The 22,232-nt window shown below is 39.9% G+C and overlaps 1 protein-coding gene across 1 annotated transcript in view; it reads left to right on the top strand.

The window, feature by feature from the left end:
- Positions 1-22,232, top strand: part of LOC124553492 (protein PRRC2A-like) — a 1,723,518-nt gene that overhangs the window by 1,209,246 nt on the left and 492,040 nt on the right. The gene's annotated exons all lie outside the window — the stretch shown is intronic.

Below are 22,232 nucleotides of genomic sequence, written 5' to 3'. Positions count from 1 at the left end.
ATTACAGTGGAGTAATGAAAGTGAAGATAATATAACAGACAGTTTACTGACAGAATAGTAGATCACAAACAAATTGAAAATAATATTTCTGGATGAAGATACTCAATAATTGTAGGAATCGAATGTTTACTCACATACGAATTTTCCTGTATCAATAATTGTTCTCTGAAATGCTTACTGAATGTTCATAGAGTTTTGTTCTTTCATGGAGCTTGATCGCTCACGTCTATAGCACCCACACAACCTCTGATTGTAAATATCACGTTATAATTAAAAAGATATATAAATAATAGAAAGTTATAAATAGTGAAAAGGGAGATCACTGTTTTTTGTTGTTTTTCTTTATTACAGAAGAGAAAAAAGATTGCTTTTTTTTAATTTTCCTTGTCAAAACTTTCCTGTCTTTACGTTTGCTGCTACTCTTCTTTAGTCTGTCTAACTTGTGGAAACTGGCTGCAGTTTTGTTTCTTGTTTGCAGAAATGCTTTGCATGTGCTGCGCGACATCTCGTGCCCCTTTTTGTTTTCCTGCATTCTTAGCTTCTGTTGCACAGCTTCCTCGCGCTTACCCTATGCCAGTCAAGTTGATAAGCACCCTGTTTAAAAAGCCCACTGGTTGTGTTTTGAATTTTTTTCCATTTTCTGTTTCTTATACCCATTTTCTGTGGTGGCACATGTTCCCCACTCAGAAGGAGCAAAGAGAGAGAGAAAGAGAGAGATTAAAATTTATGTGAGAGAGAAGTGCCCTTGCACATAAAATATTGTCTTCTAAGTCCTGATTTTGCCTAACCATTTCTTTGCTTTATGTGGATGACAGCTGTAATTTTCAGTCACATATGTATAAATGCTATGATCAATGTACCTGGGTAGCTCGTATAATAATAAACAAGGTATGTAATAATAGACAGCATAAAAACCTCCATCAGTGTGTACAAAATTATTTTTGTGCTGCTTTTCCTATTGTTATGCAAGTGTGTTCTCTTAGAGATAATAATTTGTTATTTTCACAGGATCATTTTTTCATCACATTTATTTCCTTAATGAATTTGCTTGTAGTTTCGATTGATACAGTCTTACGTATGAGTTAAGATTCCTATAGTGTGTCAAAACAGAAATGAGACAGCTTGGATTATTTCAACACTGCCTGTGCCATAGTAATATGATGCTGTTTTCTAACTGTGAATTGCATCTTTATGCTCTGTCGAGCTTCATCGAAACCGATCAACAAGCTGGAAGTGGAAGAGCAGATCGAAGTTTATTAACTTGTCAGCTGGATGCCTCCTAACTCACCTACTTTCAGTGTCTGGTTTATAATTCTAAGTGTTTTGAATAAACTTGAAATAACTTTTTGTCACCATCGAAGTAGATTTTCAATATTATGCCTATTTCTTATCACTGTCGACTTTGATAAGGACCATGTTTTATATAGTAAAATTCACACCTGCTATAACATATATCAGTAAATTACGTGACTTCGAGAAGTCTAAATTATGTGAACTACTGGCAGTAATGCATGTCTGTACTCAATAAATGTTCACCTAAAAATGTACACTACTGACTGTATATAACGTAGTCACAGGGTTTTACTCGGTGATTGGCAAATGTAATGCCTCGACAAGAATATTTTTTGGCAGCAGTTCACTTCTACTACCAACAATGTAAATTGTCATTGCTCTGTGCGCAGCACTATGGCTTTGTTCACAGTGCAGGAAAGATGCATGTAAGAAAGATTTTACAAATTTTTAGAATATGGAGTAATTACACACAATCACACACACACACACACACACACACACACACACACACACTGGAAACTTCATGAGTATCAGCACTCCTGGGTTTATAACTTCCTAGCTCCAGTATGCGCAGAGTTACAGCATACACTCTTTTTCTCCTCCCCTGACATCTAGGATGACGTGCACGACAGGTCTGTTCTGTGGGAATAATATTGGCCTGCTTTATCAGCCTGATTTGTAGGGCAAATTTCCAGCCCCATGTGTTTAAGCTGCCCTGCACAACAGCCATGTACTGTAGTAGTATCGGCCTGATTACAGTCATGTTCACAGGGCTGCATACATACGAGGGGGGACCCAAAAGTAACCGGAATCGGAATGCTGCACATCGTGTACTTGTAGTAGCAGGTTGCGCCGCCAGAGAGTTGTAGTAGGAGCTCTGCTGAGTCATTCTGCCACGCGGCGTCACCCAACAGTGAGAAGTGTGGTTTCTTTGGCAGTTCTTTGAGTGTGCGTACAGTGCAGACATGACACGAGCAAATGGCTAGTTCTTACGAACAATGTGCGGCAGTGAAGTTTTGTTTCTTGCTTGGCAAGAACGCAGCAGAAACTGTTGCATGATTCAGACAACCTACAAAGACTGTGCTGTTGGTAAAACGCAAGTGTACCGATGGTTTTCTCGGTTTAAAAAGGGAGAAACGGTGGTTGGAGATCAGCCCCATTCCAGTCGACCTTCAACTGCTTGAAGCGAAGGCAACATCGACAAAATCCGTGATCTTATCAGAGAAGATCGACGCAGGACAATCGACCAACTCGAGAACTCATTCGGAACTCGTCTCGAACTGGATTCAGCGCCTCTTGACCATCGATTTGGGGATTTTTGAAGAGCGGCAGCAAAATTTGTGCTGAAGCTTCTTACCGGAGATCAAAGGGATAGTCGCGTCCGAGCCTGTCTCGAAATGAAGGACGCGTTCAAAGATGATCCACATTTTTTTCAACAAAATCATTACAGGTGATGAGTCATGGTGCTATGGGTACGATCCAGAAAGTAAACAACAGTCATTACAATGGAAGTCACCTGGCTCACCTCGACCAAGAAAAGCTCGACAAGTGAAATCGAATGAGAAAACTATGTTGATCTATTTTTTTGACATCAAAGGGACCGTACACTCTGAATTTGTCCCTGAAAACCAGACAGTAAACCAACAATTCTATTTGGAGGTTATGAAACGGCTTCGCAGAAGTTTGTCGCGAAAACGTCCGGCTTTGTGGGATTCTGGCGTGTGGTTCCTGCATCACGACAACGCTCCCACGCACACGGCTCTGAGTGTTCGCCACTTTTTGGCCTCAACGAAGACGACTACCTTGACCCACGTGCCCTATTCGCCGGATTTAGCACCCTCGGACTTCTTCCTATTCCCGAGGATGAAAAGCGACTTGAGAGGGAAGCGTTTTGCAGATGTGGAAGACATAAAACGAAATGTCATGAAATTGCTAGCAGGCATCAAAGAGGACGAATTTAAAAGGTGCTTCGAACACTGTTATGAATGTTTGGACAAGTGTATTAATGCTAATGGAGAGTACTTCGAAGGAGATTAAGGCTGTATTTGAAAACAATAAAGTATATGCTTTCTAGAAAGAATTTCGGTTATTTTTGGGTCCCCCCTTCATATGTTGCTGGTTTGACTAACACTCGGGCAGGGTTACATGGGCTTAGCATAATGCCCTCTATCACGGTATAAGTGTATATTTTTTTATTTTTATAATTATATATTTTATGATTTTGGTTGGGGTGGCTTTAAATATTGTGGGCTAGCATGAGACTTATACCGCGATAACACTCGTACCGACATCAGCTGCCCCGAAGTACGCACGATATAATATTTTTTTAAAACACAGGGCGCGACTCACCGCCTTCTAATAAATTGTTTGCGTGAGCGCTGCTATTTAGATAAGAAAATATGCGTATTCTTGCGCAAACTGTAATTATTAATATGGTTCTCAGGGGCTACTGTTTATTCATGTACCAAATTACACAAAGATTAACTGAGATATTGCGTAATGTAATGATTTTTAATATTTCTTTTTCAGTATTTGCAAGGTAAAACTGGAAAGAATCTCGTCTGCCGTTAGGCGGCCAAAATGAAACATACTGAACTCACTCAGTATTCTAAATATTAGTAAACGAAATCTATTTTGACTCTTTTTAACTTTGAAATCAATGAAAGATCACAATTGAGAAGTCTCTCGCATTTACATTTAATATTATGATATGATATTTTAATTAAATAATACAGTCAGCGTAATGGCCGACTAAATCGTGCTAGGGGAAATGAGCTCCCTGTACTGCGAAGTTCTGTAAAATCTTTGTTAATTATAATTAATGGTTGCGATCATGAGAGGCGACAATGAAGTCAATAATACACACTTCCTAATAACAATTTCTATTATATTTTTCAAAATACAGATAAAACTTACGTTAATTATCAGACAGCACTACAATGGCGGCCTACCGCTAGACGAAACATAGCAGGAGAGCTAGTTTAATCAAAGCATCAGCTAATTTTTTGTCCACTGTTATTATAGTTGCTTCACATACACAGTCCAGTCACATTAAGGTGATCACCACCTATATTGAATGTCAGTGTTCAATAATCACTGACAGACAGCATGTGGCAACAATAGCAGTGGGGGGAGTGGAAAATATTGCAGTCGTTGTCATAATACAGAAACGGAGCAATTTATCTGATGTCCAAATGACATGATCACTGGCTTTCTGGTCAAGGGTGGAAAATTTCCGGAATTGCTAAGTTTATAAACTGTTTGCTTATCACCATGGTAAAAATTTACGGTACATGGCAAAATGGTCCTATTCAAAACCAGCACCAAAGCAACTGTGGTGCACCATGGGCCATAGATGACAGGGTGAATGACGGACGCAGAGATGTGCATGGGTCAATAGACATGCAACTGTTGAGTGACTGACCATCCAGATCAAACAAGGAAGTATCAACAGCATCTCCTCAATGTCCGCCCATCGAACAGTGCTGTGTATGCGGCTCCCACAGTAGGTGCCTGTTTCATGCACCCATGCTGATGCTGTTCGTCAGTGATGAAGGCTGGAATATGCGTCCCGATACCGACATCCATTGAGCAGCAATATGTGGCCTTTGCAGATGAAACACATTTTTTTGCCCCATCGGACAGATGCCATTTGCCTGTACAGCATTAAACATTTGAACCAAGCTGGGGAAGGGAATGTTTTTGTGGCATTCCTTGGGTGACCTTGTCATTGTCGAAGGCACAATGGATCAAGTATGCATCTACCCTTGGGGACCATGTCCACCCGTACAAGCAGTTTGTTTTTCCTCGACATGGTGACATCTGGCAGAAGGACAATGCAACATGTCACACAATCCACAGTGGATATGCATGGTTCAAAGAGTTCCAGGATGAGTTTACTGTGCTCCTCTAGCTACCAAACTACCTGGATTTAAATCCAGTCAAGAATCCGTAGGACTATCTCCATTGGGCTGTTCACACTGAGGATCCTCAACTGGGAAATCTAGCATACCTGGCAGCAGTGCTGGAGTCAGCATGGCTCTACATCCTTGTCGGTACCTTCCCACATGTCACTGATTCTCTTCCTGCGTGTCTTGCAGTGATTCATGCTGCAAAAGATAATTATTCAGGCTTTTGATGGGTGGTCATGTTGATGAGGCTGGACAGTGTATGAAAGCCGCGTCCATGAGAAAGATACTGGATGTGCATCTGAGGTTCTGCTCTATGTGCACTGTAATACACATAATACATAATATACCATCTATCATTGTAGGTAAATAAGTAGTACATTTGGCACTATACTTGTCCTATCCAAAAATGATCACTTTTTCCCAGGCTGTTGGGCAAGACTTGCAAAAGCTTTTTAAAATTTTTACCAGTAGTTCATCATATTTTTATAAATATTTTGTTGCCCTTTGCAAACTGTTTTTAAAATTTTTTGGTTTTTAATGTGTATTGTATTTTTTTTTGAAATATTGGTCTTACATTCTGCCCTGGCATTGATGTCAGTTTTAGGATTACATTAGGAAAACACCTGTATAAAAAAGTAATCAAACCCTATCAGTAACATGCATGTAATGAGACATGCAACATTGATCATAGTGTATCATTCCGTAAATGTGTGTTTCTAATCTGGCAATATTTGAAAAAGAGCTTTACTTCACTTATTTGTACTGAATAAATAGTGAGAGACAAATTTTGCTTTCATGAGCTGCCATCAGCAAAGAAATGGCCAGTGATTCATTGGCACTGTCCATTGCTCAAATCAATGATTTTTTTATGTTTGTTACAGGCTTTTCTATTGTAGGAGATGCAGCAGTATCGCTAGTTGGAGTAATTGTAAACTGATTGTTTGATCTAATAAATGATCTCCAGTTCACAGAATATTCCTTGGAAAGTGGATTCATCAACATGAGATAGAGAAATGATCATGATGATGTAATTGTGATGACAGTTTTATGACAATAATATTGCCATCACTTGTTCTGAGATGTTCTCGGTGGTAAAGTACAAACTCACAGTTTTACTGAAGTTCTTAGAATAAATGCAGAAATTGGTTCTATTTTAGCTTCATTGCTTTCTTATAATAATTTACAGTGTGAAAACATTTCAGATATTGGGGTGACTGCAGTAGGTGTATGGGTGATTATCTAATACTTTGTGCCAGTGTTTGCAGGCAATAAAACATACGAACTTTAAGGTGGTTTTGATGGGAATACTGAATGAATAATTTACATCTAAAGATCTGGACTGCAGAAAATTTTACTTTCACATTTCACAGAGATGGATACACAGCTACAAAATTTTATGTCTGAAGCTAAGAGTTGCATGGCAGAAAGAACTAACATAGTTAAGCTACATGGTAATTGTGTATATCAGCAAGCAGACACTTGTGGGAACACATCAATTACAGTGACCTTCACAAATATTTAGAATATGTTGTCTGAATCAATTTACTTTTTCATTATGCCACTTTTATTGCGTACTAACTGAGTACTGTACCTCTTGTGTCCTCATTCCTTGTTTATTTCAGTCTTATTTCGACAGGAAAAGAAATCAAATTTGTCTGTAGTGTAAATACATTGCATGAATATCAGAATCGCCACCAGTTAATCTGGTGACACCATAAACTATGGATTTGACACTAATATGCATTTTACATCTATCCAAGACAACCATATAATTGAAAAATAGCACACAAACACTTCCAGAATAAACCAAACAAAAAATCTACATCTACATCTATATCCATACTCTGCAAGCCACCTAATGGTGTGTGGCGGAGGGTACCTTGAGTACCTCTATTGTTTCTCCCTTCTATGCCAGTCTCATATTGTTCGTGGAAAGAAAGATTGTCGGTATGCGTCTGTGTGGGCTCTAATCTCTCTGATTTTATCCTCATGTTCTCTTCACGAGATATATGTAGCAGGGAGCAATGTACTGCTCGACTCCTCGGTGAAGGTATGTTCTCGAAACTTTAACAAAAGCCTGTACCGAGATACTGAGCATTTCTCTCTTGCGGAGTCTTCCACTGGAGTTTATCTGTCAGCTCTGTAATGCTTTCGCGATTACTAAATGATCGTGTAACGAAGCGCGCTGTTCTCCGTTGGATCTTCTCTATCTCTTCTATCAGCCCTATCTGGTACAGATCCCAGACTGCTGAGCAGTATTCAAGCAGTGGGCGAACAAGCGTACTGTAACCTACTTCCTTTGTTTTCAGGCTGCATTTCTGTAGGATTCTTCCAATGAATCTCTGTCTGGCATCTGCTTTACCGATGATTAATTTTATATGGTCGTTCCATTTTAAATCACTCCTAATGTGTACTCCCAGATAATTTATGGAATGAACTGCTTCCAGTTGCTGACCACTTGTCTACATTGAGATTCAACTGTCATTCCCTGCACCATGAGTCAATTCGTTGTAGATCCTCCTGGATTTCAGTACAATTTTGCATTGTTACAACCTCTCGATATACTACAGCATCATCTGCAAAAAGCCTCAGTGAACTTCCGATGTCATCCACAAGGTCCTCTATATATACATTGTGAATAGCAATGGTCCTACGACACTCCCCCTGCGGCACATCTGAAATCACTCTTTCTTCGGAAGACTTCTCTCTATTGAGAATGACATGCTGCGTTCTACCTGGGAACCCATGTCTATGGCCCTCTGAGTCTCGTGGATGAATAGCGCGAGCTGGGTTTCACACGATCGTCTTTTTCAAAACCCGTGCTGTTTCCTACAGAGTAGATTTCTAGTCTCCAGAAAAGTCATTATACTCAAACATAATACGTATTCCAAAATCCTACAATTGATAGACGTTAGAGATATAGGGCTATAGTTCTGCACATCTGTTTGACGTCCCTTCTTGAAAACGGGGATGACCTGAGCCCTTTTCCAATCTATTGGAGCGTGCTCTTCTAGAGACCTACGGTACACCACTGCAAGAAGGGGGGCAAGTTCCTTCGCTTACTCTGTGTAAAATCAAACTGGTATCCCATCAGGTCCAGTGGCCTTTCCTCTTTTGAGCGATTTTAATTGTTTTTCTATTCCTCTGTCATCTGTTTCGATATCTACCATTTTGTCACCTGTGCGACAATCTAGAAAAGGAACTACAGTGCAGTCTTCCCTTGTGAAACAGCTTTGGGAAAAGACATTTAGTATTTCGGCCTTAAGTCTGTCACCCTCTGTTTCAGTACCATTTTAGTCACAGAGTGTCTGGACATTTTGTTTTGCTCCACCTACTGCTTTGACATAAAACCAAAATTTCTTAGGATTTTCTGCGAAGTCAGTACATAGAACTTTACTTTCGAATTCATTGAACACCTCTCGCACTACACTTCACTTCATGTAATTTTTGTTTGTCTGCAAGACTTTGGCTATGTTTATGGCTGTGAAGTTCCCTTTGCTTCCACAGCAGTTTTCTAACTCGGTTGTTGTACCACGGTGGCTCTTTTGCATCTCTTACGATCTTGCTTGGCACATACTCATCTAATGCATATTGTATAATGGTTTTGAAGTTTGTCCACAGAAGACTCACAATTGGAACTGAATATTTAGCTTGATGTATATAGCTCAAAAAAGACAGCAATACCAGGCCCTCTCCCCCCCCCCCCCCCCCCCCCCCCCCAGTAGATCACATTATTACACACACAAGGAAACTTTGCCCAAACAGGCCATGAATGCCCAACGGTACCAACTGGTTGCTATGTCATCCTCAGCACAAAGACGCCACTGGATGCGGATATGGAGGGGCATGTGGTCAGCACACCGCTCTCCCGCCCTCCCGGCCATATTTTTACGAAACCAGAGCCGCTACTTCTCAGTGAAGTAGATCCTCAGTTTGCCTCACAAAGGCAGACCATAATAATTGGTATCGCAAATTTAACTTGACAACGCCCCTTCCCCCCCCCCCCCCCTTTACAAGACTAATCTATTTAAAATAAAATGTCACATTCAAAAGAAACAGCCACGTATTTGTAAGAAACAAGATTATAAATTGCACTAACAACAATTTCAGCTGTGCTCTTACATTCCTGAATAATCTCACCCTTGAAAAGTAGACCACATTTAAATAACAGCCAAATATTTGTGAGAAACAAGATTATATTTATAATCGCTAATAGTTTCGCTCAGAACAATTTAAACTATGATCTTAGGTTTCTGCCTAAACTTAGCCTTGCAAATTGTACCACATACAGACAGAAACAACAAAATATTTGTGAGGACAAAAATTATAAATATCATCACTACTTGTTTCTCTAGCAACAACTTAAGAGGTGCTCTCGGGTTCCCGCCTAACCACACGCTTTCCGGTAATGACATATTTGGAATAAACGGCATGGTTACACCAGTTACCTAGACAACCACAGACGACGCAGGCGACCTTCATCCTTCAGACTGTAAGTGCATGATGTCTAATGGGACACCACTGGTCAAAGCGGATGAGTGAGTGGAATCGGACTGTGCACTTGACCCCAAATTTCACCTATGGCTTACCTGAACAAGAATACTGTGAGCAGTGTAATCTTACCCCCCCCTCCCCCTCGCCCCCCCCCCCCCTCACACACACACACACATCACCATTAAATTTCTCTTAGTCTCTTCATTATTTTCAAAAACTTCGAGACGCATTAGATATACAAAAGAGAAACTTCTTACTTCTCTTCATTTTCTCTTCTTGTTGTTGGCTCCAAGTCTTGCGTGTAGGGGTACATTCTTGCGGTTGAAATTTTGACTTAACATTGTGGGTTCCTGATGACTAAATAACTGATGAAGATTTGCTTGTATATTTCTTTTATTTTATCCCCTCCTTCTATATCACACTGACTTCACAATTTTCTAACTCACACTGACTTCACAATTTTGATTTTCATAAAACCATCAATTACATCCCCCCCCCCCCCATGAACCATGGCCCTTGCCGTTGGTGGGGAGGCTTGCGTGCCTCAGCGATACAGATAGCCGTACCGTAGGTGCAACCACAACGGAGGGGTATCTGTTGAGAGGCCAGACAAACGTGTGGTTCCTGAAGAGGGGCAGCAGCCTTTTCAGTAGTTGTAGGGGCAACAGTCTGGATGATTGACTGATCTGGCCTTGTAACAATAACCAAAACGGCCTTGCTGTGCTGGTACTGCGAACGGCTGAAAGCAAGGGGAAACTACAGCCATAATTTTTCCCGAGGGCATGCAGCTTTACTGTATGATTAAATGATGATGGCGTCCTCTTGGGTAAAATATTCCGGAGGTAAAATAGTCCCCCATTCGGATCTCTGGGCGGGGACTACTCAAGAGGATGTCGTTATCAGGAGAAAGAAAACTGGCGTTCTACGGATCGGAGCGTGGAATGTCAGATCCGTTAATTGGGCAGGTAGGTTAGAAAATTTAAAAAGGGAAATGGATAGGTTGAAGTTAGATATAGTGGGAATTACTGAAGTTCGGTGGCAGGAGGAACAAGACTTCTGGTCAGGTAACTACAGGGTTATAAACACAAAATCAAATAGGGGTAATGCAGGAGTAGGTTTAATAATGAATAGGAAAATAGGAATGCGGGTAAGCTACTACAAACAGCATAGTGAACGCATTATTGTGGCCAAGATAGATACGAAGCCCACACCTACTACAGTAGTACAAGTTTATATGCCAACTAGCTCTGCAGATGACGAAGAAATTGAAGAAATGTATGATGAAATAAAAGAAATTATTAAGATTGTGAAGGGAGACGAAAATTTAATAGTCATGGGTGACTGGAATTCGAGTGAAGGAAAGGGAGAGAAGGAAACATAGTAGGTGAATATGGATTGGGGCTAAGAAATGAAAGAGGAAGCCGTCTGGTAGAATGTTGCACAGAGCACAACATAATCATAACTAACACTTGGTTTAAGAATCATGAAAGAAGGTTGTATACAAGGAAGAACCCTGGAGATACTAAAAGGTATCAGATAGATTATATAATGGTAAGACAGAGATTTAGGAACCAGGTTTTAAATTGTAAGACATTTCCAGGGGCAGATGTGGACTCTGACCACAATCTATTGGTTATGAATCGTAGATTAAAACTGAAGAAACTGCAAAAAGGTGGGAATTTAAGGAGATAGGACCTGGATAAACTGAAAGAACCAGAGGTTGTACAGACTTTCAGGGAGAGCATAAAGGAACAACTGACAGGAATGGGGGAAAGAAATACAGTAGAAGAAGAATGGGTAGCTTTGAGGGATGAAGTAGCGAAGGCAGCAGAGGATCAAGTAGGTAAAAAGACGAGGGCTAGTAGAAATCCTTGGGTAACAGAAGAAATATTGAATTTAATTGATGAAAGGAGAAAATATAAAAATGCAGTAAATGAAGCAGGCAAAAAGGAATACAAACGTCTCAAAAATGAGATCGACAGGAAGTGCAAAATGGCTAAGCAGGGATGGCTAGAGGACAAATGTAAGGATGTAGAGGCGTATCTCACTAGGGGTAAGATAGATACTGCTTACAGGAAAATTAAAGAGACCTCTGGAGATAAGAGAACGACTTGTATGAATATCAAGAGCTCAGATGGAAACCCAGTTCTAAGCAAAGAAGGGAAAGCAGAAAGGTGGAAGGAGTATATAGAGGGTCTATACAAGGGCGATGTACTTGAGGACAATATTATGGAAATGGAAGAGGATGTAGATGAAGATGAAATAGGAGATATGATACTGCGTGAAGAGTTTGACAGAGCACTGAAAGACCTGAGTCGAAACAAGGCCCCCGGAGTAGACAACATTCCATTGGAACTACTGACGGCCTTGGGAGAGCCAGTCCTGACAAAACTCTACCATCTGGTGAGCAAGATGTATGAAACAGGCGAAATACCCTCAGACTTCAAGAAGAATATAATAATTCCAATCCCAAAGAAAGCAGGTGTTGACAGATGTGAAAATTACCGAACTATCTGTTTAATAAGTCACAGCTGCAAAATACTAACACGAATTCTTTACACACGAATGGAAAAACTAGTAGAACCCAACCTCGGGGAAGATCAGTTTGTATTCCGTAGAAACACTGGAACACGTGAGATTAAGGAAAGGCAAACCTACGTTTCTAGCATTTGTAGACTTAGAGAAAGCTTTTGACAATGTTGACTGGAATACTCTCTTTCGAATTCTAAAGGTGGCAGGGGTAAAATACAGGGAGCGAAAGGCTATTTACAATTTGTACAGAAACCAGATGGCAGTTATAAGAGTCGAGGGACATGAAAGGGAAGCAGTGGTTGGGAAGGGAGTAAGACAGGGTTGTAGCCTCTCCCCGATGTTGTTCAATCTGTATACTGAGCAAGCAGTAAAGGAAACAAAAGAAAAATTCGGAGTAGGTATTAAAATTCATGGAGAAGAGATAAAAACTTTGAGGTTCGCCAATGACATTGTAATTCTGTCAGAGACAGCAAAGGACTTGGAAGAGCAGTTGAATGGAATGAACAGTGTCTTGAAAGGAGGATATAAGATGAACATCAACAAAAGCAAAACAAGGATAATGGAATGTAGTCTAATTAAGTCGGGTGATGCTGAGGGAATTAGATTAGCAAATGAGGCACTTAAAGTAATAAAGGAGTTTTGCTATTTGGGGAGCAAAATAACTGATGATGGTCGAAGTAGAGAGGATATAAAATGTAGGCTGACAATGGCAAGGAAAGCGTTTCTGAAGAAGAGAAATTTGTTAACATCCAGTATTGATTTAAGTGTCAGGAAGTCATTTCTGAAAGTATTTGTATGGAGTGTAGCCATGTATGGAAGTGAAACATGGACGATAAATAGTTTGGACAAGAAGAGAATAGAAGCTTTCGAAATGTGGTGCTACAGAAGAATGCTGAAGATTAGATGGGTAGATCACATAACTAATGAGGAAGTATTGAATAGGATTGGGGAGAAGAGAAGTTGGTGGCACAACTTGACCAGAAGAAGGGATCGGTTGGTAGGACATGTTCTGAGGCATCAAGGGATCACCAATTTAGTATTGGAGGGCAGCGTGGAGGGTAAAAATCGTAGAGGGAGACCAAGAGATGAATACACTAAGCAGATTCAGAAGGCTGTAGGCTGCAGTAGGTACTGGGAGATGAAAAAGCTTGCACAGGATAGAGTAGCATGGAGAGCTGCATCAAACCAGTCTCAGGACTGAAGACCACAACAACAACAACTACATCAATTACATTGTTGTTGACAAGATTAGCAAAATACATGTGTTTCCATCAGTGGCATGCCCACTACTTCTAAAATTGTGCAGTACTCACAATATTCCAAAGAGCTTATAAAGCAAAAAGAGTTTACATACTTTCTTGACAAAAGAAGAATCTTTACAAAGCCACATCATTGTTTTATAAATGAATCCAGAAATTCATCGTTTTATAAATGAATCCAGAAATAAATTTAATAATTGGCATTTGATTGTGCAGTTAGTAATATGAATTTTAAATATGCCCGAAATTTCGTAATTTCGAATGTTTCTAAAAGAAGAGTAATTTTAACTACATGTACAGAGTACTAACAATTTCTTTTTACACATTATAGTCTGAAATGTAATACATCATATACAAAATCATATGAAATTCTTTCAGTGAAACAGCTGAGAAAGTTCACATATGAGATTAATCCTGTTATTGGCTACTTCTACATAAAAAAAAGGTTATGCTAGGAAAGGTGTTCCATTACAGCAGGTTCAAGGGGATGTAGGTTGCTGTAGTTATTTGGAGATGAAGAAGCTTGTACAGGATAGAGTAGCATGGAGAGCTGCATCAAACCAGTCTTCAGGCCAAATTACTTTCACTTAGTGTGCATTTGACGTTTATGTTTTAGTGCCACAGAAGTGGTCAGGTAACTTTTATCAAAGGTTGCTTCTCAAACAAAGCTCGTTTCACTAAGTGAGTAACACTTGCGCATCCCACTTCGTACCTAAAAAAGCTGGAGACCTTGCAGGATGAGGACACAGACGAAGACGGGGTCTGGAAAAGAAGTTTGGTAAGGACAAAGAAGCCGACGCACTTTCTCATCTGGGCAGTTACGTGCCCCCTGGAGATGAAACTTCCTCCGAGAGACAAAGCTCTGAGTGGGAACAATGGTGAAGGACGAAATTGTGGTGGGGGTGGAGGGGTGACAAGGGGAAGGGAGGAGAGAAGCGCTGTGTGGGAGGAAGGACCCAGATGAAAAAAACACTGAACCTACTTTTGAGGCTTAGTGTAGTGCCAAGGAAAGTGCTCTGAATGTGTCTGAAAATTTCCTATGCGTGTGTTTGCAAATTTGTGAACACAGTGCATTAGAGTTTATTACTTATTGCAAAAGATGCATCCACAGGGTGTTTTTAGGAATTTCTACCTTTTGCTCAGTCCATTTACTTCTTAATGGCATTTGATGTTACAAGTAAGAAGTTAGTTTCAGCTGAATTTCTGCAGAACTGCTGTAACATACATCCACTTGTATCTGCTTACTGTCTTTGTACCTTATAGTCTATCTCTACCATTTTCACCCTCCCCCCTCCCCATTCCCTCCATTACCAAATTGACAATTCCTTGACATTTCAGGAAATGCCCTATCAACAAATCCATTCTTTTAGTCAAGTTCTGCCATAATTTTTTTTCTATGATTCAGTCCAGTACATCCTCTTCCCTTTCAAATTCTACCCACCTAAAACACCATAAAATAGTTAGGAGTAACTATTTAGAGTGATCTACAGTGGAATAATCACACACAACAAATTCTAGGAAAAGTAGGTGCTTGGATGCAATTCATAGAAGGAATCATTAGGAAGTGTAATTCACCCATGAAAGAAGTGGCATACAAACAATTGTTCTGCAGATTCTGTGACCCTTACGATGTAGGATTAACAGAGATAGAGAAGATCCAACAGAGAGTGGCGAGTTTCATCACAGAATTGTCTTGTCGGTGTGGCGGCATTACCTAGAAGTCCAACAAGCCCCGTGGCAGATGATATAAGAGAGGCGTGCATCGAGAAGTTTACTGTTAAAATTTTGAAAGAGTATGTTGCAAGAATATTTGGACAACAAATTTCTTACTCCCACGTATGTTGTGTAAAATGGCCACAACGGGAAAATCAGAGAAATTAAGAGCCCATACAGTGCATTACAAACAATCATTTTTCTGATGTGTCAATCACAAAAGTAACTTAGAATGGTGGAGCTGGTCTTGGTATTATAAGTACCCTCCACCACAGACCATAAAGTGACTTGTGGGGAACGGATATGTGTCCTTGTCTGAGCTATTTACTGCCCATGTTTCACATCCGTACAAGGTTACACTCCAGACAAATATCTCCAGAAATGACTTCCTAACACTTAAATTTATATCTGACGTTAACAAAGTTCTCTTTTTTTCAGAAACATTTTTCTTGCTACTGCCAGTTGGTTTAAGAACATTTTTCCACACAAGCATTTTATGATATTCCCTCCCTTACACTTTTGTACGTGTCAGTTCTCACCACTAATACTGACACATACTGTACGCAAATCTTGCCATTCGGCAACCTGGGTACCTTTCTCAGCTTGGTGCTGTAAAGGAACTTATATAATTTTTTTCTTATTGATAAATGGATAGATAGTTATTCAACTCTCATACCAAAGATTAATGTGAAAAGTATTTAACACTGATGGAGAAAAGAAGCTTTACGCTCTTCGTTTATTAGTTTTAAGTATTAGTTACCTTTTGTTGTTCTCCTGTCCGTGTGGTAAGACGTGTTGTGTAATTTTAAAGTGAAATGGTGTTATACGATGAAAGCGATTCGTGGTCAATATGTTCTCTGATTTACTGTAGGAAGGATCCCAGCTCCTGTAACTCTGGGAGATTATTATTATTTTAATTTTATATGGAGGCAATGATATTCACGATGGCGCTGTTCAACAATAGAAGTACCTGTATGTGTTCATCTCTTTCCCTCCATGGCCGCCAATGTCAGTTTCGATGTATTTGCCACGACATTCGGAACCTGCAGTCATTCTTTTCATTTAATTTGGAAGTCCGATAGTTTTCCTTCTTAGATGAATAAATGCAATTTAATCACAATTCTTAGGAATGATAGTACTTAGAATGTAGAATGTACGTGTCTGTAGCTAAGGTAGAATTTTCAAAATTTTTAGGTGTGTCCATTGATGAGAGGTTAAACTGGAAGCAACACATTGATGGTCTGCTGAAACGTCTGAGTTCAGCTACGTATGCTATTAGGGTTATTGCAAATTTTGGTCATAAGAATCTCAGTAAATTAGCTTACTATGCCTACTTTCATTCACTGCTTTCGTATGGCATCATATACTGCTGTAATTCATCATCGCGTAAAAAGTATTCATTGCTAAAAAATGTGTAATCATAATAATTGCTGGAGCCCACCCTCGGTCATCCTGCAGACATCTATTTAAGGATCTAGGGATCCTCACAGTAACCTCATAGTATATATATTCACTTATGAAATTTGTTGTTAATAATCAAGCCCAGTTCAAAAGTAATAGCAGTGTGCATAGCTATAACACCAGGAGAAAGGATGATCTTCACTATGCAGGGTTAAATCTGACTGTGGCACAGAAAGGGGTAAATTATGCTGCCACTAAAGTCTTTCGTCACCTACCAAACAGCATCAAAAGTCTGACAGATAGCCAACTAACATTTAAAAATAAATTAAAAGAATTTCTAGATGACAACTCCTTCTACTCATTGGCTGAATTTTTAGATATAAATTAAGGGGGGGGGGGAGGGGAAAGGGGGGGGGGGGGGAAACAACAACAACAACTTAAACATTAGTGTCATGCAATATTTTGTGTAGTGTAATATCTTGTATAGACACCTTGTATTAACCTGACACGTTCCACATCATTACGAAGTGCCGTATTAATGATCTATCGAACAAGTATTAATCTAATCTAATCTAATCTAATCTATCCTGATCGTTAAGTTTGCATACAACTGAGTGTGTACCAACAGAACTAAATGTATGACCCATTTTCTTTACGGTATTAATTCTTATTTTGTACCACTCACTCGCGAGTGTACGCGCCCTCTTATTTTGTGGAGTCAGTTGGGCGTATACTATAATAACATTACTTGTATTATCCAGTGGCTTAGTTTCTACAATCAACCTTTGCCTGTGTTGCAACAGAACTTCGAGTGAAATACTTATTACGGGACCACCATAACAACTCTCATTTCAAAATTACGACACCAGCTGACTAAGTTTCCAACAGTTTAACAGGGCGGTTACCGTGCCGTATCACCATTGCACGATTTCACTGGAATACTCTCCCTTACCCTTCTCAAGCTGTTGTTGGGGTTTGTCTTTTAGCTTCTTTTCAGTACACTATCAGTTCTATTTTCAAAAACTATCAGTTCTATTCAGCTGCACTTCCAAGTCCCTCGGTCATGTCTGATAGAATTTCAATGTCATTGGCAAACATCAGAGTTTCTGTTTTGGCTTTAATTCTATTTTCAAATTTCACTGTGGTCTGCTTTACTGCTCCATCAGTGTACAGTTTGATTAACATCAGGGATAGGCTACAGTACTATCTGACACCTTTATCAACTACTGTTTCTCTTTGATGTCATATGACTTCTGTAATTGCAGCCTGGTTTCTATACAGGATGTAAGTAACATTTCACTTGCCATATTTTTGCCATATTTTATCCATGCTACTTTCAGAATTTCAAAGACTATATTGCAGTCAACACTGTCAAAAGCTTTCTCTAAGTATACTCATTCTATAAATGTATAACTTCCAAAGTAAATCATAAGGTCAATATTGCCTTGTGTGTCCTTACATTTCTCTGGAACTCAATTGATCTTTTATGAGGTTGACTTCTACTAGTTTTTCCATTCTTCTGTAAATAATTTGTGTCAATATTTTGCAACCATGACTACTCAAACTGATGGTTCAATAATATTCAAACTTCTCAGCACTTGCTTTCATTGGAATTGGAATTATTTCTTGTTATCTGTTTCGAATTGTGACAACGTACTACAACAGAAATCAGCTTAATTTTTACACTCCAGAATTAATGTTAACTGTTTTGTTGTAGTCTTCTGTCTGAAGACTGGTTTGGTGCAGCTCTCCAAGCTACTCTATCTTGTGCAAGCTGAGTAGTGGTTCAAATGGCTCTAAGCACTATGGGACTTAACATCTGAGGTCATCACTCCCCTAGAACTACTTAAACCTAACTAACCTAAGGACATCACACACACCCATGCCCGAGGCAGGATTCGAACGTGTGACCGTAGTGCTCGTGCAGTTCCAGACTGTAGCATCTAGAACCGCTCGGCCACCCGGCCGGCCAAAGCTGAGTAACTACTGGAACCTACAGCCTTCTGAATCTGGTTACTGTATTCATCTTTTGGTCTCCCTCTACAATTTTTATCTCCCACACTCCCCTCCAGTACTAAATTGGTGGTCCCTTTATGTCTCAGAACATGTCCTACCAACCGATCCCTTCTTATAGTCAGGTTGTGCCACATATTTCTTTGCTCCGAAATTCCATTCAGTACCTCCTCATTAGTTACATGATCTACCCATCTAATCTTCAGCATTCATCTGTAGCACCACATTTCATTCTCGTCTACACTGTTTATCATTCATGCTTCACTTCCATACATGGCTACACTCCATACAAATACTTTCAGAAAAGATTTCCTGGTACTTAAATCTGTTCTTGATTTTAACAAATTTGTCTTCTTCAGAAATCCTTCCATCTTCTTCAGAAATCCTTCCCTTGCCATAGCCGGTCTACATTTTATATCCTTTCTACTTCAGCCATCGTCAGTTATTTTGCTCCCCAAAATAGCAAAACTCATTTACTTCTTTAAGTGTCTCATTTGCTAATCTAAATCCCTCAGCATCGACTGATTTTATTTGACTACATGATAATTAATTGAAAACCTCAGCTGCCAACAGGTTTTGTTGATATACCTCAATGGGGACAGCTGAAAATGTGTGCCCCGACCGGGACTCGAACCCAGGATCTCCTGCTTGCGTGGCAGACACACTATCCATCTGAGCCACCGACGACACAGATGAATAGTGCGACTGCAGGGACTTATCCCCACATTTCCCGTGAGACCCACATTCCCAACTGTCCACAATCTTCATACGTAATGTTCCTAATAATGCGTGGATGGGCAAATATCTATTAGGTACATTACGTATGTAGATTGTGGACAGTTGGGAACATGGGTCTCACGGGAAATGTGTACGGGATAAGTCCCTGCAGTCATGCTATTCATCTGTGTCCTTGGTGGCTCAGATGGATAGAGCATCTGCCATGTAATCAGGAGATCCTGGGTTCGAGTCCCGGTCAGGGCACACATTTTCAGCTGTCCCCGTTGAGGTATATCAACAACACCTGTTGGCAGCTGAGGGTTTCAGTTAATTATCATTTATTCTAGAGAAGCTGCACGCTCATCAATGATATCTGTTCTTTCGAGAACAGTTACTATCTTCATATATATAATTTGACTACATTCCATTATCCTTTTTTTGTGTTTGTTGATATTCATCTTATATCCTCCTTGCAAGACCCTGTCCTTTCCATTCAGCTGCTCTTCCAAGTCCTTTGCTGTCCCTGTGAGAATATCGATGTCATCATCAAACCTCAAAGTTTTTCTTCTCTCTGGGCATTCGTTGATTGCAATAAGACTTGCACTTGGCAGCCGAACTTCCCCGAATGGGGCCTCCTGGCCAATGATGCCATACGCTCATTTCATTTCCATTTTTGCTCAATGTAGAGATTGAATAACATGGGGGATATGCTACAAACTGTCTCACTCCCTTCTTTACCCCTGTCTCCCTTCCATGCCCCTGGACTCTTCTAATTGCTGTCTGGCTTCTATATAAGTTGTAAATAACCTTTCAGTTCCTGTATTTTACACTTGCTACCCTAAGAATTTCAAAGAGGGTACTCCAGTAAACAAGTGCTATAAACATAGATTTGCCTTTCCTTAAACTATCTTCTAAAAGAAGTCATAAGGTCAGTATTGCATTGCACGTTCCCGTGTTCCTACATTTCTTCAGATTCCAAACTGATCTTCCAAGAGGTCAGCTTCTACAAGTTTCTCCATTCTTCTGTAAAGAATTCATGTTAGTATTTTGCAACCATGACTTACTAAACTAATAGTTTGGTGATATTCACACCTGTCAGCACCTGCTTTCTTTGGATCTGGAATTGTTATATTCTTGTTCTGTTAACTATGAGGGGGATTTAGTGATGTTGTCATGAGCTATTGCAGTTCTGTGTCTTATGCCCTCTGGAGCAACTCTTAATGTGTTGACCTAAAGACAAGAGATTTGGATTATTTTGTGTATTTTAACTCCTTGTTGACTTATGGTGTTTTCATCTGGGTCAGTGCTCCTAAAGTAAATATATGTTGGGCGCAACCAAAAAGTTTCTGTTTGAAGGCTGTACAGTCCAGAATCGGTATGCCAATCAGGCAAAACCACTGAGGCAAGCACTCCACACATGGGTTGAAGACACCCATTTTATAAAATACCACGTTCTGCTGCGTGAAGAATTCTGTAACTGCCTGCCACACATCCACAGTCAGACAGGAATCATTGACCCTTCACAACCTTTTTCAAGGGACTGAAGGTGTGATAATAGCATAGGACTGTAGAGTGGGTAGCCAGTGCAACTTCTGCATTAAGATATTTGCAATACCCCTTGCTCATCATTTCACAAAGGAGGACTTCAATGTATATGCTGCCCCATACACATTTTTCATTCTCTGGTGAATGTGTATGATGTCTGTCCTTCAGCACCTAAGAAAGGAATAACAGTATGTTGGTCCTTGGACACGTTTGATAATAAAATCATCATAATTCACGTTTCCACATTTCTTGCATCCACATCATAAAAACATGAATGCAGAAATAATTCCTAACCTTCATTGGAGTTGTGATACGTTGCATATACACTGCAGCAACACCCTCAAAAATGCCCGCAAACAAAAACCTTTTGATCACACTTTAAAGTACTTGCTCAGAATAAGAGAGCAGAGATAGCAAAGGACCTGGAAGAGCAGCTGAACGGGATGGATAGAGTCTTGAAAGGAGGATATAAGATGAACATCAACAAAAGCAAAACAAGGATAATGGAATGTAGTTGAATTAAATCGGGTGATGCTGAAGTAAATGAGTTTTGCTATTTGGGGAGCAAAACAACTGATGATGGTCGAAGTAAAGAGGTTATAAAATGTAGACTGGCAATGGCAAGGAAAGTGTTTCTGAAGAAGTGAAATTTGTTAACATCGAGTATAGATTTAAGTGTTCTGAGAGTATTTGTATGGAGTGTACCATGTATGGAAGTGAAACATGGACGATAAATAGTTTAGACAAGAAGAGAATAGAAGCTTTCGAAATGCAGCGCTACAGAAGAATGCTGAAGATTAGATGGGTAGATCACATAACTAATGAGGAGGTACTGAATAGAATTGGGGAGAAGAGAAATTTGTGGCACAGTGTGACTAGAAGAAGGGATCGGTTGGTATGGCATATTCTGATGCATCAAGGGATCGCCAATTTAGTATTGGAGGGTAGCGTGGAGGGTAAAAATCGTAGAGGGAGACCAAGGGATGAATACACTAAGCAGATTCGGAAGGATGTAGGTTGCAGTAGGTACTGGGAGATGAAGAAGCTTGCACAGGATAGAGTAGCATCTGCATCAAACCAGTCTCTGGACTGAAAACCACAACAACAAACAACAAGAGAGCAGTAAGAATACTGTATACAGTACATAACTGCATATCTTGCAGAAGCCTTTTCAATGATCTTGGCATTCTTACACTCACTTCCTAGTACATTTCTACTTAGTAATTTTTTCTGCTAGTAATAAAATTCAGTTTGAGATGATCTGTGATATACACAGTCACAATGCAACACAAATTTTGTTTTTGTGTAGACTGTGCCTCCTAGTCCAGGGTTCAAAACGAAGTCACGTACTCTA

Source organism: Schistocerca americana, chromosome 11 (genome assembly GCF_021461395.2).
Source record: "Schistocerca americana isolate TAMUIC-IGC-003095 chromosome 11, iqSchAmer2.1, whole genome shotgun sequence".
NCBI lineage: Eukaryota > Metazoa > Arthropoda > Insecta > Orthoptera > Acrididae > Schistocerca > Schistocerca americana.
This window is presented reverse-complemented; position numbering and strand designations above follow the sequence as displayed.